Genomic DNA, 18,125 nt, shown 5'->3' with positions numbered 1-18,125 from the left:
AAATAAACCACAATAAAGTGTTTTGTTTTTAAATGTACACAATCATTACTTTGGGAATTAGCTGGTTGGTAATAGGCACTATATGAACTCCAGGGAGTAAGCCCAACTGAATGCAATGGGACTTACTTTTGAGCAGACATGTATAGGAGTGCTCTGAAGCATAGTACAGAAAACGAAATGAATTCTGTAGACACCCATGCACCAGGTTCAAAAAGTGGGGAAATCAGCTCAAAGCCCTAGTCAGTGTCTAAGCCAAGGGCTGGTGTGCCTAGTAGTGTAGGCTGTGGACATGTGCGGTGTGTCTGGACACACATGAGCTGGACTCTGGTTCTGGGAGCACTATTGGGGTTGGGGCTAAGCAAACTGGGGCTCTAAGAATTATGGGGTGTGGGGAAGAGATCGGGGAGAGAATTACAGGCTTGAGAGAGAAGGGTTTGTGTGCAGTAGCCCAGGGACTAACTAGTATACTAGTTCTAACTTCTCAACACTCACACAAGCACATGACAGGGAAGTGGATAAAGGGGGTGGAGGATACAATTTGTACAGAAAGGGCCTCCAGAAAATTGGAGAGGGCTTGAAAGATATCTCTCCAGGGACCCCATTAGATCCTTCCTGAAGACCATGTTGGGATGCATGTGGAGAAACTCCTGAAACTGCTGTGGGGAAGGGGTCTTGGGCATGGCTCCTAGCTGTGGTGTGCCGGGTCCCCACTCTAGCAGAACTGGGACTTTGGCTGCCAGAACTGAGCGTCCTGGGGAGAAGTGTTGCTGACGATCGCTGGCAAAGCCTCGGGTTCTGTGACACTGAAATGTGATTTCAGCAAAGTGATTTCAATGAGTAGCGAGGGTCCGAGAGCCAATCGGACCAGCGGGAATCACCCGAACACTGACGACCTGAAATCCAAGGTTCTTACAGTTTTTTCTGCGGAGGGCGAACAAAAGGGACAAGTGCTTTGGCCAGGGTGAAGAGCAGCCTTAGACACAATGGACAGCTAGAGCAGGCAATCGCGTCCATTGCTCTTTCTTGGCATTATTACTTGTAGCCTGCCCGGCTGCATCCCTTTTGCTCTTGTGTCCTGCTAACTTGGCCTGTACCTCTCCGAATCATAATATTTATGTTACTTAGGTGTTGGTGGCAGGATTAATCTCCCTGGGAAACATCTGCACTATGGCACATGCTGCCACTCACAGCTTTCTGAATGTGCTGGCTTCTCTCCCGGTCTTGAGATGCACAGAGAACGAATCAAAATAGAAATCGTAGTCCGGTGGACAATCCACTTCGATTGCCTTCCTGAATCCTGCACTTCAAGCCTTCCTGACATTGGCCTGGACAATGTTTTCTTTAGAAATCAGTCATAGCAGAAGAGCCTTGGGTCAGGCCAAGTGTCACTCCAGAACAGAATCTGGCAGGACAAGCAAGGCACAGAGGCCTTCTTCGACCGTCTCTCCCCAGCAACCCCCCAGCAATTCAGAGGTATTTGTTGTTGTTCAGTCGTTCAGTCATGTCCGACTCTTCGTGACCCCATGGACCAGAGCACGCCAGGCCTTCCTGTCCTGCGCTCTCTCCCGGAGTGTGCTCAACTTCATATTCATTGCATCGGTGATGCTATCTAGCCATCTCATCCTCTGCCGTCCCCTTCTCCTTTTGCCTTCAGTCTTTCCCAGCATCAGGGTCTTTTCCAGAGAGTTTTCTCTTCGCATTAGGTGGCCAAAATATTTGAGCTTCAGCTTCAGTCTCTGTCCTTCCAATGAGCACTCAGGGTTGATTTCCTTTAGGATGGACTGATTTGACCTCCTTGCAGTCCAGGGGACTCGTAAGAGTCTTCTCCAGCACCACAGTTCGAAAGCATCAATTCTTCGGTGCTCAGCCTTCCTTATAGTCCAGCTCTCACAGCCATACGCTGCTACTGGGAAAACCATAGCTTTGATTAGACAGCCCTTTGTCGGCAAGGTGATGTCTCTGCTTCTTACTATGCTGTCTAGGTTTGCCATAGCCTTTCTCCCCAGGAGCAAGCATCTTTTAATTTCATGGCTACAGTCACCGTCTGCGGTGATCTTGGAGCCCAAGAAAGTAAAATCTGTCACTGCTTCCATTTCTCCCCCTTCTATATGCCAGGAAGTGATGGGGCCAGATGCCATGATCTTCGTTTTTTTAATGTTGAGTTTCAAACCAGCTTTTGCACTCTCCTCTTTCACCCTCAACAAGAGGATCTTTAAATCCTCTTCGCTTTCTGCCATTAGGGTGGTATCGTCTGCAGTGCATATCGGAGGTTGTTGATAATTCTCCCAGCAATCTTAATTCCGACCTGTGATTCATCCAACCCGGCATTTCTCATGATGTACTCTGAATATATGTTAAATAAGCAGGGTGACAGTATGCAGCCTTGTCGTACTCCTTTCCCAATTTTGAACCACTCGCTTGTTCCATGTCTGGTTCTTACTGTTGCTTCTTGACCCTCGTATAGGTTTCTCAGGAGACAGGTAAGGTGGTCTGGTACTCCCATCACTTTAAGAATTTGCCACAGTTTGTTGTGATCTACACAATCAAAGGCTTTAGCATAGTCAATGAAGCAGAAATAGACATTTTCCTGGAATTCTCTTGCTTTCTCCATGATCCAGCAAATGTTGGCAATTTGATCTCTAGTTCCTCTGCCTCTTCGAAACCCGGCTTGTACTTCCGGTAGTTCTCGGTTCGCATACTGCTGAAGCCTAGCTTGTAGGATTTTGAGCATCACCTTGCTGGCATGTGAAATGAGCGCAATTGTGCGGTAGTTTGAACACTCTTTGGCGTTGCCCTTCTTTGGAATTGGAATGTAAACTGACCTTTTCCAGTCTTGCGGCCATTGTTGAGTGTTCCAAATTTGTTGGCATATTGAATGCAGCACTTTAACAGCATCATCTTTTAGGATTGTAAATAGCTCAACTGGAATACTGTCATCTCCGCTAGCTTTGTTGTTAGTCATGCTTCCTATGGCCCACTTGACTTCACTCTCTAGGATGTCCGGCTCAAGTTCAGTGACCGCACTGTCATGGCTATCAGGGACATTAAGATCTTTCCTGTATAGTTCTTCTGTGTATTCTTGCCACCTCTTCTTAATCTCCTCTGCTTCTGTTAGGTCCCTGCCTTCTTTGTCCTTTATCATGCCCGTCTTTGCACAAAACGTTCCCTTGAGATCTCCAATTTTCTTGAAGAGATCTCTAGTCTTTCCCATTCTGTTGTTTTCCTCCATTTCTTTGCATTGTTCATTTAAGAAGGCCTTCTTGTCTCTCCTTGCTCTTCTCTGGAACTCTGCATTCAGTTGGATATCTCTTCCCCTTTCTCCCTTGCTTTTCGCTTCCCTTCTTTCGGCAGCTATTTGTAAAGCCTCATCAGACAGCCACTTGGCTTTCTTGCATTTCTTTTTCTTTGGGATGGATTTCGTTGCTGCCTCCTGAACAATGTTACGGACCTCAGTCCATAGTTCCTCAGGCACTCTGTCTATCAGGTCTAATCCCTTAAATCTATTCCTCACCTCCACTGTATATTCATCAGGGATATGATTTAGGTCATACCTGAACGGTTTAGTGGTTTTCCCTACGTTCTTCAATTTAAGCTGAAATTTTGCAAGAAGCAGCTCATGATCTGAGCCACAGTCAGCTCCAGGTCTTGTTTTTACTGACTGTATGGAGCTTCTCCATCTTTGGCTGCAAAGGACATAATCAATCTGATTTCAATATTGACCATCTGGTGATGTCCATGTGTAGAGTCATCTCTTGTACCGTTGGAAAAGAGTGTTTGCTATGATCAGCATGTTCTCTTGGCAAAACTCTATTAGCTTTTGTCCTGCTTCATTTTGTATACCAAGGCCATGCCTGCCTGTTATCCCGGTGATTTCTTGACTTCCTACTTTAGCATTCCAATCCCCTATGATGAAGAGGACATCTTTTTTTGGTGTTAATTCTAGAAGGTGTTGTAGGTCTTCATAGAACCGATCAACCTCAGCTTCTTCGGCCTCAGTGGTTGGGGCATAGACTTGAATTACTGTGATGTTGAATGGTTTGCCTTGGATTCGTACGGAGATCATTCTATCATTTTTAAGATTGTACCCCAGTACTGCTTTTCCCACCCTTTTGTTGACTATGAGTGCTACTCCATTTCTTCTAAGGGATTCTTGCCCACAATAGTAGATATGATAGTCACCTGAATTAAATTCGCCCATGCCTGTCCATTTTAGTTCGCTGATTCCCAAGATGTCGATGTTCAATGTTGCCATCTCATGTTTGACCACCTCCAGCTTACCTTGATTCATTGATCTGACATTCCAGGTTCCTAAACAATATTGTTCTTTACAGCATCGGATTTTCTTTTCACCACCAGACACATCCACCAGACACATCCACAGACACATCCACGTTCCATGGGGTTTTCTTGGCAAGAATACTGGAGTGGGTTGCCATTTCCTTCTCCAGTGGACCACATTTTGTCAGAACTCTCTGCCATGACCTGTCCGTCTTGGGTGGCCCTGCACGGCATAGCTTATGGCTTCACTGAGTTACATAAGCCCCTTTGCCACAACAAGGCAGTGATCCATGAAGGGGAATCAGAGGTATACTCCTTCTCTACACAGAAGCCCCATTTAGCTGTCAGGGTGGACACTGAGCCCATAGAATCCCAGAGTAGTTCTGATTCTGAGGAAGAGCAGTCGCTCCTGGGAGGGGAGTGCGCTCCTCTTTTCCAGGGCCAACAGCTGACGGAGATTCCTCCCACCAACATTCCTAGTTTAGATAGCAGTCCAGGGAGTAACAGAGAGCGGATAGCAAACTTGGTGGACACGTGACGCCGACGCAGAGAGCGGCGCCAATTGGAGGGCGCGGAAAGGAGGCGGAGTGCCCGGTTGGCGCGCAAACAATGGCTGCGCCCAGAGGATCCAAGGGAAAAGGGGAGGGACTCTCCCTAGTCCTTAAGTTCAGGGGTCTGCCAGTAATTCCCTTTCAAATGGGGACCAACTGTTCCAACTTAGGGCATAGGTTCGGTGCTGCTCAGATCTAGTTGCAAACAGTAGAGTTGTTAAGTTGTAAAAGAAGAATAAAGCTTTGAAAGGAATCCCTTCGTCTGTGTCTGGACTTGGATACTGGATTAGACTGAGAGAGGCTTCCAAGGAGCCCTTGACATTAGCTATAATGTCTAAGGGGTCAATCCTATGCATGTTTAGACAGAAAAAAGTCCTACAACTCCCAGCATAGCTGGCTGGGGAATGCTGGGAGTTGTAGGACTTTTTCTGTCTAAACATGCATAGGATTGACCCCTAATAAACATGGATAGCCCTATTGAAATTGTTTGACTCAGCCTTCCTCATCCTGGTGCACTCCAGATGTTTTGGACTTCAACTCCCATCAGCCCCAGCTAACATGGCCAATAGTCAGGAATGGACGAGGTGTGGTCCAAAAACATTGAAGGGCACCAGGATGAGGAAGGCTGGTCTAACTGGTGTGCTGAAAAAGAAAATTGCCTGGGCCCTGTGCTCCTGCTGCCATTCCAGAGGGTTCTACTTCTTCCCCAGCACCTCTAGAAGTCGATTCTCTCAGTGGCGGCTGGATGCATCTTGTCCCCACCAGCGCACACCTATGCAAGTGCACTTGCATGAACGTTGGCGCACCATGCGGGGAACAGAGCCGTGGAGACAGAGCTCACAAGGAAGCAGCGCTGGCACTTTTTTGTTAGCAGGGATGCTGATGTCATACACACACCCCCGCCCGAATTCCCTGTTCCTTCCTAGCTTAGCTGCAATTCTCACAGTAGCTGGGGGGAAGTGAGTTCTCCCAACAAGAATATATTGCTCCCTGTTGCAATGCAAAGTCTTTCAGGGTGGCTTGGTCTGGAATGGGCAAGTAAGACCCATGAGCTTTCCGAAAGACCTGCTCTTGGAGGAGAGGAGAACAGGAAGAACCAGTTTGTGGCTATGGATCAACACAGCAGCCTGCCTCTTGGACCCTCCGTAGAGGCCTGGCTCTGGTGACTGGTACGATGAGTGCCTGCACTTCAAACCGTGCCCCCTATGCCACTGAACACAGCCTGCCATTTCCCATACTGCAGCTGCTCGAGGTATATTGTGAACTGTAGAAAACATATTGCAGGTTAATGATATTTCCTAGTTTATTCTTAACCAAAAGAACAAGCACACCCTTGGCTCTTAAGTCAGTAGGAGGCAGGATATTGCATAACAAACAAATATGAGCGGAGCGTCCAATAACGTGTGGCTGCTAATGGAGCTCCGGCTCTGATGCTCAGCGCGAGAATGGAAGTATAGCGTGCATGACCCTGTTCTCCTCTGCAGAGGAGGGGGCTTAGAGTGCGCTGTGCCACATGCAGGGAGTGCCGTGCAAGGAAAAACAACTCTTCTGTGATGCTCAGGCTGACAGAATGAGTTTCCCAGCCCTTTCGGCCCTGGCCAGAAGGTCTGATTATATAAGCAGCTTTCATGCTGACGCTACGAGTGCAATATGAAAAGTGAGAGGGGTGGTGTCATGTAGCAGCGTGGGGACTGAGGGACCGTTTGGGGCAGAAGGTTCTGGCTCAAATCTCGCCTCTGCCATGGACTTACATGGTGGCCCTAGAAAAGCCAGGTTCTCCCAGCCTCAGCTTCCCCCCTCCATTAAATCAGCTTTCTGGCTAAAATAATACTGCCCAACTGTACAGGGATGTTTGTTTGCTCATTTATTTATTTACTGTACTTTTAAACCACCCAATAACTGAAGTTGTCGGGATGGGGTACAATACATTAAAAACATACAGTACACCTATTAAAACAGACAATAAAAAACAGCACAGAATAAAACCAAGGGCTTCTTCACACGAAGCTTTTATCCTGCTGCTATTGAGACTGGTTACTCGCAGAAGTTTGCAGGTCCTTTAGATGATCTTTGTTCCATTTTTAAGTGGATCAGAGATAATGAGGTATCGAATTACCCCACTTGTGTACCGTGTACCATTTGTGTACCACTTGTGTACATCTGTGAAAAAGGAAAAGCCGCAAGAAGAGGAGTGAGATCGATGAAAGGTAATGGAAGACTCAGCTATGGGGAGGAGGTTGGGGAAAGGTGGGGGGGAAGGAAGTGCATGTAAAGGGAGTCCGTTGTGATCCTGCATTTAAAATGGAAGCAGAAAGCCCCCTTTTAAATGCAGGGCTTTAGGCTGGCATAGAGATGCTTCAAGGAAAAAACAGCAGCAAAAGATAGAGTACTAAAAGCGGTTCTTAAAATGCCTAGGAGAATAAAGAGGTCTTCACCTGGTGTCAGAAAAAGCATAACATAGGTGCCAGGCAAGCTTCCCCGGGGACAGCATTCTGCACACAGCGTGTAGCCACTGACCTTGCCTGGTGTGCCGGGGGCACCTGGAGGCGCGCCTCACGCAGCCCCCTTAAAGGCCAGGTAGGGGAGGGCTGCAAAATGCGAGGGAGGATCCAGCGCGTGTGCAGCACAAGTAGCGCATCGGGGGAAGCGCCGATTTGACACTGACATTTGCAGTGGCACCAGATTAGGGTCACGAATTGCCGCTTCCCTCCAGTGCACTAGTTATGCTGTACGCCCCTTTGAACACTCCAGGGCAGGGACAGAGAAAACTCCCCCATCAGGCCCGGAGAGGGAGAGCCTGGAGAAATTTCTGAAAATTGGGGGGGAGAGCTCGATTTGCTTCGAGCCCAATTTGGGCTCTTTGGAGCTCCCTGTGGTGCCACTGGGTGTGGCACAGTCCAATCCCACCCCCCAGAGAGCCTCTGAGACCCCTCCCTCTGACCCGCCCACCTGCCTAGCCACCTCCCTCTGCTGGCCTCCCATCAAACGCCCCTGGCTTTCTGCACAGCAGTGCTGGAAGGGACTAAAGGGGAGAGGTCCCCTTTCCCCCTCTCTTTGCTGAGGCCTTCCTGGGGAGCAGGCTGAGAGACCCCCTCCTTCCCTCCAATCCGCCATTGCCTGAGCAAGAAGGAAGGCAAGTGGGGGGGGGACTTTTGCAGGGCCAGTTCCAGACTCCAGTGGGCCCATAGCATAGTGTTCCTGATTGGCCCCCACCACCACTCCTGCTGCTGCCCCCACCCATCCACCCACTGTCCATCATGGCCACTCACCACCACCACCACCCCAGCAGCTCAGCCAGTGAAGGCACAGGAGTGATGTAAAGCCTGCCCTTTGCTCTCATTGGTCATGTTCCCCCCAAAGGGAGTGTCTGATTGGTTCAGATTGCTACTACTCAAAGAGTAAGTCAAAGAAGAGCTGGGTGGAATGGGTGGGTGGACAGTGGCTGTTGGGTGGGTGAGGGGCCACGGTGGATGGTGGCATTCTTTTAAAATGGGGCCCCATGGGAATGGAGCCTTGGCCACGGTGATTCCTTTTGCCCGCAAGCCCAGCCAGGTGGGTGTTGAGGAGGAGGAGAATGGCAGCATCTGCAACAGGCTCAGAGGCAGGGATGGGTCTTTCTGAGCCTCTGAACCCTTGGCAGCTGCCCACCCCTGCCCACCCTTGACACCAGGCCTCGACTTTAGTCAGTCTCTAAAGAGGAACTTTCTGGGCCACGGCGCTCCCCTTGTATTTGAGACAAGCATCACCAGCCATCATCCGAGGCCATATTTCTGAGTCAGGAAATACGCATTTCAGCAATCCCTCTAATACCAATTGGAGTCTTCTCGTGCTCATGGAGCTGGAGCCAAAACCACACCACCCATGCACGAAAGAGAGGTATCAGCAGTCTCATGGGAACTCCAAGTCATGAACAAGTATTTAGGGGGGAAAAGCCCTAGTGGGGCAAAAAACAAACCCAACATTGGCTCCATAGTAATTCAATGGCATAGAATGTTGAGTGAGTGGGAGGGCCCCCGAACTGACCACAGGGGAGGAAGAGGAAGAGGACGGAGTGGCTGGAAAGGGAGGAAGAGACACATAGATACAAGTAGGGGCGAAAGACCCATCTTATTGTTTGGATAGGTCAGTTGCTGGTTCACAATGAGAAACTATTGGGCAGGGGGCGATCCCCAAAACAGGCCAGTAAGGATCAATTATGCTCAGTGGACATGGAAGGTTGATTCGCTGTTGGAGGGGGGTAAGGTAAGTGGGAACCTACATTTTGTTGTAGGTTCCCACTTGTTCCTGTGCTCAGGCAAATGAAGCCAAAACTGCACCACACATGTACAAGAGGGAGGTATCGTGAGACATACGGTAACACCAGTTTTGCAGGGGTACAAAAAGTCTTAAGGAAAAAACCTAAGAAGGGGAACCCCCTCCCCATAGCAGCCCAGTGATAATTCAATAGAATGTTGACAGAGAGTGAAATAATGAGGGGGTGTTAATAGTATGGAGTGGCTGGACAAAATGGAGGGAGGAAGAGACACATAGTGATTTTAAACAGGGTAGAGAGAACCTGTCATTTCCTGGTTCACGTTGAGAAGCTCTTTTAAAATGTCTCCAGCAACAGAATGGAGAGCTTCTCATAGGCACTAGTGGAGTAACTGAAGATTTGAATGTAGCTGTGAAGTGCGTTGCCTGCCGCCCCCGCCCAAGGGAAAAAATGGAGGAGCAAAATAGGAGTGGCTAGAGCCCCGAACTCCGCACTGCGACATCTTGTTGCAGAGTCCCAGGTGTGTGTGACCGTGAGGCAGAATGAGGTGGCTGCTTTAGGAAGCAAACTTTCGTTGCCCTTAAAAAGCAAGAAATTGTTGGCTGTTTAATATAACATTTAAGTGGCGGAGGTTAAGGGGGCGGGGAAATTCAGATTTTCCCATCTCAGGCTCAAAAGTGCCTGGAGGCCCTCAGCTACTAACTGCAGGTTTGCGGTGTTGATAACTAATAGTTACAGAACTTCCTTGATAGCTCTAATTAAAAGAGGGGCATTGTAGTCTTGTTCAATCAAAATGCCTTTGCACTTAGATATGGTGTTTAAATTGAAGGGTTGATAAAGACTTTGGCTTATGTTGTGTTTTGAGTGATGACTGTATGTCCGGTCTTGGTTTACTTCTTTATTCCATGACAAACATCATTTTTGCAATATTTCACGCCATTCCGTAAACGGTAGGGCTCCTGGGCTGAACTGAAGAAGGTGCAGGACAGGCAGAAAATCAAGGAATGGGTTTTCCCACTTCACAATCTGGTGTGGGCCTGACACTTTGCTACACACACACAAAGACACAGAGGGGGCCGGGGGAGGGAGAGAGAACAAAGTATTCCTTTTTTTGCAAAGTAATCTAAATAATACTTCCTTGAAATATTATTTCAAGGCAATATTAGCACCATCTCCTAGTTCCTATACGCTATTCAATGGAGGCTGGTGGTTCTGATGTCAGAACCAGTCAAAACTCTAAAGGATGCTTTGCCCCTTGGATCACTCCTTTAGAGCTCTGACTGGCTGAAACCTGGAGCGGATTCACCACCCCACTGACATCGGAGCCACCAGCCTCCACTGATCCTATTACAGGGGTCGGCACCCTTTTTGGGTTTGGGGAGCATTTGTAATTTTGGTCCAGGTCTGGGGCGCAGATCTAAGTTTTGCCATTTTGAGGGGGATTTCCTCTTTTCTTGCCCTCTCCCTGCATTCCCTCCTCTCTTGCCCTCTCTTCCCTAGAGCTCCTTCCCCCTTCCCATCCCCCTTCCCTGGCTTGGGATCCCCACCCCCAGCCCCACCTGCGACTGCCTCTTCTCCTGTCTTCTTCTTGCCACGCGCCTGCCCACGTTCTGCCGCCACTCCTACCACCACCAGCCCTCGCCTGCCTCTTCTCCTGTCTTCTTCTTGCCACGCGCCTGCCCACGTTCTGCCGCCACTCCTACCACCACCAGCCCTCGCCTGCTCACTCCTCCCCCACCTCCTGGCCAGCTGCTTCTGCCACCTTGCCCGCCCTCTTGCTGGCTTCTTCCTCTTCCGCCCCCCCCCCCCCGGCTGCTGCTTCCTACCACCATGCTCACCCCTGTCCTATTGTAACTAATTCTTAGTTTGCCTGACTGAAATAATAGTATATTCTTCCCATTTTCCCTGCCTCCTTTCCCTTCCTCATCTCTGTGTTGTCTCTCCATCTTCCCCCCCCATATTGTAAGCCCCGTGGGGCAGGGACCTGTCTCCTCATTTGTTTGGTAACGCACCATGTACATGGATGGTCCCGCATTATTATTGTTATGGAGGGCAGGAAACCCTGTCCATGGCTGTTAGGCATCACATGCCCCCGGAGGTGCAGTGCCCTCAACGGACAGAAAATGCCACCGCAGTTTTACAACTGATTAATAAGTAACTGGGAACCTGTCGGGGCACATTTCTCTGTCTATAAGGAAACATTTGGATGCCCATGTTTTTGCCCAGTTGGAGATGTCTATTTACACTACTATATTGCAGGCAGAGGTATATATGAGGACCAAAGTAGTAATGACGTTTCTACTGGTTGATGTCACACCTGGATTTGCAACAGTTGTGCAGAAAGCAAAAAGTTCAGTTTGGGGAGTGAAAAGGGCAGATGGGTGAGGAGGTGCAGAACTCTCCCCTTGCCATGGGGATTGCCTCCCCACAGACTCCCTCTCTCCCCAAGCACTACACATTTTATTTTATTTTTTAGGCCGCCTTTAAGGGTGGAACACGTGACTCAGGATATCTGATTAAGCTCCTCCATGATTTTTGTTTTACTAATTAGCAGCCCCACCAGCCTATTCTGAAGAGTGGAGAAGTGGCAGTCTGGGAGAGGGTAGTTAACCCTTTCCCCTGTGCCCTGCCCACACCCCAACTGTATAACCGTATGGAGGAAAAGAGAGACAGGTTCCCTATCCCCCCACCGCCAACATGCACGCACACACTCCCCAGCAAAATAGTAGGTTCAAGGGAGTGGGTGAGATTTTCACTGAGGAAAGGACATGGGGAAAGGATTAAATACCCTCTCCCAGAGCACCACGTCTTTGCTCGTCAAAGCATCCCCATGGAACAGTTAATGAGTAAAACAAAAACTGCAGGAGAGCCTTCTCACATCTAGTTTGGACTCCATTCTACTTGGGTGAAAAACAAGCACGGACCAGCAAATCTGCTTCTCTGATCTCATTTGGTGGCCAAATGATGCTGAAAACAAGACAAATGGCAGCCTCATCCTGGCCAGCTGAACCCTGGATCCTTGTCGCTTACTCACACACTATTACAAATATCAAACCCTTAAAGTCCCATGCACCACAGGGGTGAGCCCTGGGAATTAAATTGTACTTGGCACTGCAAAAGACATTTCTGTATCAACAGTGACCATGTTGCATCTTGACCTGCTGGGCCTGTTATTGTTCGTGAGAAAAATAGAGATGTGTCAGGCCCCCTCCACGTAATTACTAAACTAATGCATCTGTGAGATTATTTACAAGAATTTCTCGTTCTCTCACGGATCGCAGTCCTCCCATCCATTTGAAAAAATTGTCCTAGAAAAGTTGCTTCTTAGGACATTTGAGGAGATGAGGCTTCAGTTACCTTGGAACATTTCTCACATTATGGGACCATAGCTCTATGAAGGCCATAGCTCAGTGGCAGAACATGTATTTTGCATACAGAAGGACCCAGGTTCGATTCCTGCCATCTCCAGGAAGGGCAGAAAAAACCCGTGCCTGAAACTTTGGAGAGTCATTGCTGGGGGTCAGTGCCGATAATACTGGGCTAGATGGACCCAGGGTCTGACTCAGGATAAGCTTCCTCACAGAGACATTTGTTATGCAAATGAGCATCTTGATCAATGAAAAGAGATGCTTGGAATGCAAATGAGTATTCCCATGAGCAATGTAGGTCTTACATTGGAAGTGATGAAGCAGGAAGCACTGAAAGGAGCTTCCCCTAACCCACCACCCTCCAGATGTGTTGGACTACCATGATCTTCATCCAGCCAGCCAAGGTTGCCAATGTTGGCTGTGGGTGATGGGGCTTGTAGTCCAAAACAACTGGAGGATGCTAGATTGGGAAAGGCAGGTTTACAAAACAAAACCCGAACCCTGTAATTCTGAAGAACAAAGCCTTTGTTCTCGGCTTTTAGAAGATGCCCACACATGTCGCAGGAGACACCACCCTAGAAGAGGCATTCCCTCGTATAGGAGAGGGAAGGAGTGCAAGTGCCTCTTCTGACATGGCCACTGCCATTATTTTTTGTGAGTACTTATATTAAAAATAATCAACTTTTTAAAACATATGCTGTCTGATTACTCAGGGGCACTGTTTTAGTAGGTCAGAAGGTTTTTAGGGTGTAATCCTATGCATGTTTAGAGAGACAAAAGTCCTACAATTCCAGCATTCCCCAGCCAGCATAGCCTAGCTGGCTGGGGAATGCTGGGAGCTGTAGGACTTTTGTCTCTCTAAACATGCATAGGATTGCACCCTTAATCAATTAATCTAACTGATTGATCCACTGAACCAGGGATGAGAGCCTTTGGCCCGTGGGCCAAATCTGGCCCTTTGAGGTTTCCTCCCAGGCCCCTCTCCCTCGCCAAGGTCCCTCCCCACCAGCCCACCACCTCTTTGCTGGGAATGCTTTTTGCATGCCACTCAGTGGGGAGCAGAATCCCCACTATTCGCCCCAGTCATTGACAGAGATAACTGCGAGGCTTCCCCTTTGCGCGCTGCACGCCATCCCAGTCAGGACAACACGTGGCATGCAAAGCAGGCGTGTGACTCGACTGGTGCTCGGAGGGGCAGCTCCTCCAAGCACCAGCTGAGCCCCCTCATGCCACATGCATCATCTCGACTGGGGCATCATGCAACACATGAAGGGGAATCCCAACTGTTACCTCTGTTTCTTCGAAAGAACAGGAGGGATTCCCTTTTGCACACCACACCCGTCCCTGTCGGGACCATGAGCAGTGGGTGAAGCAGACGTGACTGGGTTGGCAGCTGGAGGGGCGGCTCCTCCAAGTGCCGTACTGGGCAGAGAGAGGAACTCATTCATGCCTTCCTTCCATTTCTATAGCACCCAATAGCCAAAGCTCTCTGGAGCTTTCAGAATCCAGTTCAGTTCCCAGAAATTAAAATCATAAAATATAACATGATAAAACTTAATATAAAACCTTTAACATACAAAAAGTTAAACCAGTTTCAAATAGCTAAAAATCATTAACAACAGACTGCCAGGACCCAGTAACATTAAAAAGTCCCATCGTATTTCATTTCATTGATTACATTTCTATAGCACCCGATAGCTGAAGCTGTCGGGGCGGTTTACAGAGATTAAAAACCTTACAAATACAAAATTATACATAGTATAAGAGCTGTTTACATACAAACAGGCAGCACGCACACGCACGCACACACACGAAAGATAGAAAGACTAACAACAGAGTATTAAAAAAAAATTAGGTCTGTGCATTGCTTTGGTGCCAAATCTGAATACCAAAGTGAATCGGGCTGCTTCGGGGGTGCGTCGTTCAGGTTCAAAGCGGATCAGAACAGCACCAAGGTGGTCTGAAGCGAAGCGGGTCCCTGCCAAAGTGCCTTGGTCCGCCTTGAAAATTCGGAGCTACTCTGAACCATTCTGAAGCCCAGACAGCCTGTCTCTAAAGGTATCAACTTGTGAAAGCTCAGGGAGGGGGCAAGGAGGAGGAGAGAGGGGGAAATGGTGAGCCTTGAGGGATGGCGACTCTAAGTGCCAAATTAGGGCTGAACTTAACCCAGCAGTCTCCAGTCAGTGACAGTGGTGGTGATGGTGGGGATACTGTATATATTGGATATACTGTATGTATTGGAGATCAGCCTGCGTTTGTTTCACTGTGTGAGAGAGAGCTGGTTAGATCTGTGTGGTGTGTGTGTTGTACCGCAGCTTTGTCCTTCTTCTTCCTTCCCACCCAGCCCTTCTCAGTTCAACTATTCCCTTTCTTTTCTAGATTCTGTATTTAAAAAGACATTTTTTTAAAGTACTATAGTTTCCTTGCCTTGCCTTGTTCTTTGGCTCCCCACTTCTCAATTCAACTATTTCTTAGTAGTTTTCCCTTCCTTCCTTCCTTCCTTCCTTCCTTCCTTCCTTCCTTCCTTCCTTCCTTCCTTCCTTCCTAGATCCTTTCTAAAATGGTGCCCAGATTCCATGCAGTTCTGTGCAAGCAGTGAAAAGTCATAGCACTTTCTTTGAGAGTTTTTGTTGAAAAAACCAAATTGTGCCTGCACCTAGCACAAAAGCTACTGGGCCAAAAAATATATTTATGCTCAACTTTATGGCTTCTGCCCACATCAGTAGCTCTGCTGTATGTATGTATATATATGTGTGTGTGTGTGTGTGTGTGTGTGTGTGTATATATACACACACACACACACACATTCAGATATGCAGATGATACCACTTCGATGGCTGAAAGCGAGGAGGAGCTGAGGAACCTCATGACGAAGGTGAAAGAAGAAAGTGCAAAAGCTGGGTTGCAGTTAAACCTCAAAAAAACCATGATTATGGCAACCAGCTTGATTGATAACTGGCAAATACAGGGAGAAAACGTGGAGGCAGTGACAGACTTTGTCTTTCTAGGCGCAAAGATTACTGCAGACGCTGATTGCAGCCAGGAAATCAGAAGACGTTTACTTCTTGGGAGGAGAGCAATGACAAATCTTGATAAAATAGTGAAGAGCAGAGACATCACACTGACAACAAAGGTCCGCATAGTGAAAGCAGTGGTATTCCCCGTAGTAACCTATGTCCGCGAGAGATGGACCATAAGGAAGGCTGAGCGAAGGAAGATAGATGCTTTTGAACTGTGGTGCTGGAGGAAAATTCTGAGTGCCTTGGACTGCAAGGAGATCAAGCCAGTCCATACTCCAGGAAATAAAGCCAGACTGCTCACTTGAGGGGATGATATTACAGGCAAAACTGAAGTACTGTGGCCACATCATGAGAAGACAGGATACCCTGGAGAAGATGCTGATTCTAGGGAAAGTGGAAGGCAAAAGGAAGAGGGGCCGACCAAGGGCAAGGTGGATCGATTATATTCTGGAAGTGACAGGCTCGACCTTGGGGGAGCTGGGGGTGGTGACGGCCGACAGGAAGCTCTGGCGTGGGCTGGTCCATGAAGTCACGAAGAGTTGGAAGCGACTGACCGAATAAACAACAAATACATACATACATACATACATACATACATACATATATATAAACAGCCTGGTAGTAGAGGAAAGTTTTAACCTGGTGCTGAAAAGATGACAGTGACAATGTTGGTGCTAGGCAGACCTCACTGGGGAGAGCAACTGTGGAGCCACCACCGAGAAGACCCTCTCCCATGTCTCGCTCTGCATGGAGAAAGCTAAAATGGGTGTCATGGTGGGGTTGGGGTTGATGACATCAGGGGCAGGGGGACAGGGCTCCACCCCCTGACATCATTTGGCCCACTGGATTGGTCTCAGGAGGCAATCTGACCCTCAGGACTAAAAAGGTTCCCCACTCTAGCCTAAACACTGCAGTTGTTAAACCTGCGGTGTGTTTACCTGGGAGTAAATTCCACTTAACTCAATAATTCCATACCAATTCTACATGGGTATACATAGGAGCATGCTGCCAATGCATGCAGCTTTGCTCGTTTTCAATGAATTGCATGCTTTATTCAGGACCTGACATCCACAGGATGAGCACAGAGGGAGGTCACAGTCTGGTAGGAACATTTCCTGCACAAGACTCCGCTCCCCACTGAAATGCATGGGAGATGTACACACCAGCGCCGTCCTCTGTGTGATCCTGCAAGAGCCACTGTTGTTCCCACAAACCATGTGATTGGCCCAGATGTGGGGGAAACCGGGGCATTGTGCTGTGCGTTAACATAGCCCATTCAGACTAAGCCGAAGGCTGCCTTGGCCTTGCAAAGAGCAAAGCCAACCGCCTCCTGCCACAGGAAACCATGCAACTCATTCCCATGGAAATCACGGGGAGGGGGCTCCGAAAAATATCTGACTCCCCTGAAGAGTATCTGTACCAGAGACAGAATTAAACCATTGTTTTTCTCTGTAAACTGCTGGGGGTTTACAAAACTGAATCACTTCTGGGATGGGATCATTCTTCACAGACAGGATTTAATGATGATTGTCTTACCGGCACTTAATATGGATGATGTAAAGACAGGAATTGCCTTGCTGGAACTGACCGAGTTCCACCTGGCCTAGACCCCTTAGGAAGCCCACAAGGCTGGTGTCTTTCCCTGCTGACTCCTGAGGTAGACTGCTTCTCAGCATGGAGATTCCATTAACTATCACAACTTATTATTACTACTACTACTACTACCACCACTATTATTATTATTAATAATAATAATAATAATAATTTATTCATTATTCATTATTCATTATTATGGCCACCCATCAATAAATATCTTGCCTTAGTCATTTATGCTCTGACAGCTAGGCTCTGACATTCATCCTCTGACATCCAGGCTTGACTACTGTAATGTGGTCTACATAGGGCTGCCTTTGAAGACAGTTCAAAAACTTCAGTTGGTGTAGAATGCAGCTGCCTGGATATTGGTGGGGGCTGGGCGGTTCGCTCATATGATGCCAATACTGCAGCAGCTGCATCAATTGTCAGTGTGTTTCCGAGCCCCATTTAAAGTGATGGTTTCTAACTTTTTAGAGCATAATCCAATGGGATCTGCCCTGGGTACTCATATGCTTCTGAACTCAGAGGCTTATGAAGTTCTTATGCAAAGGGGGAGGTGTGTTGCATGTCAGGAGTGTTTCTGAGTGCAGGGAGTGGGATAGTAGTTCAGATTCTGAAGAAGAACCTCCAGACATGGGGGAGGTATGTTCCCAGCCTAGTCCAGACATGGCCAGGAAGGCTCCTCAGGTTTCAAAGGTCCGGCTGCAGGAGGTGGGTCCTGCTTCACCCCTGCCCCTGTGAGAGATAGCAAACAGGGAGAGGTGGGGTTTGCAGAGTCTGAATTAATAGACGCCAGGCACAGGTGCAGAACCAAGAGAGAGAAGGCCGGGGCGGAACTTAGACGGTCTACCTGATTGGCCCTGCATGAACAGCGGCGCTTAGCAGTCTCACAAGAGAGACAGATACCTCCCCCCACCCCTTAAGTTACGCTAGGGAGCCCGCCTTCCTCTTCAAACGGCGGGCAACTTTCGTAGCTACCTTTTGAAGCCCCTGAAGACATTTCCTTGTAGATTGAGAGTCACTGAGAATTTGTATCTGTATGACCCTGTAAAGTAATAGA

This window comes from Heloderma suspectum, chromosome 3 (genome assembly GCF_057233095.1).
Source record: "Heloderma suspectum isolate Gila_16-S chromosome 3, 16-S_ref, whole genome shotgun sequence".
In the NCBI taxonomy this organism is placed as follows: domain Eukaryota; kingdom Metazoa; phylum Chordata; class Lepidosauria; order Squamata; family Helodermatidae; genus Heloderma; species Heloderma suspectum.
The sequence above is the reverse complement of the archived record's forward strand: the minus strand, read 5'-3'. Positions refer to the sequence as shown.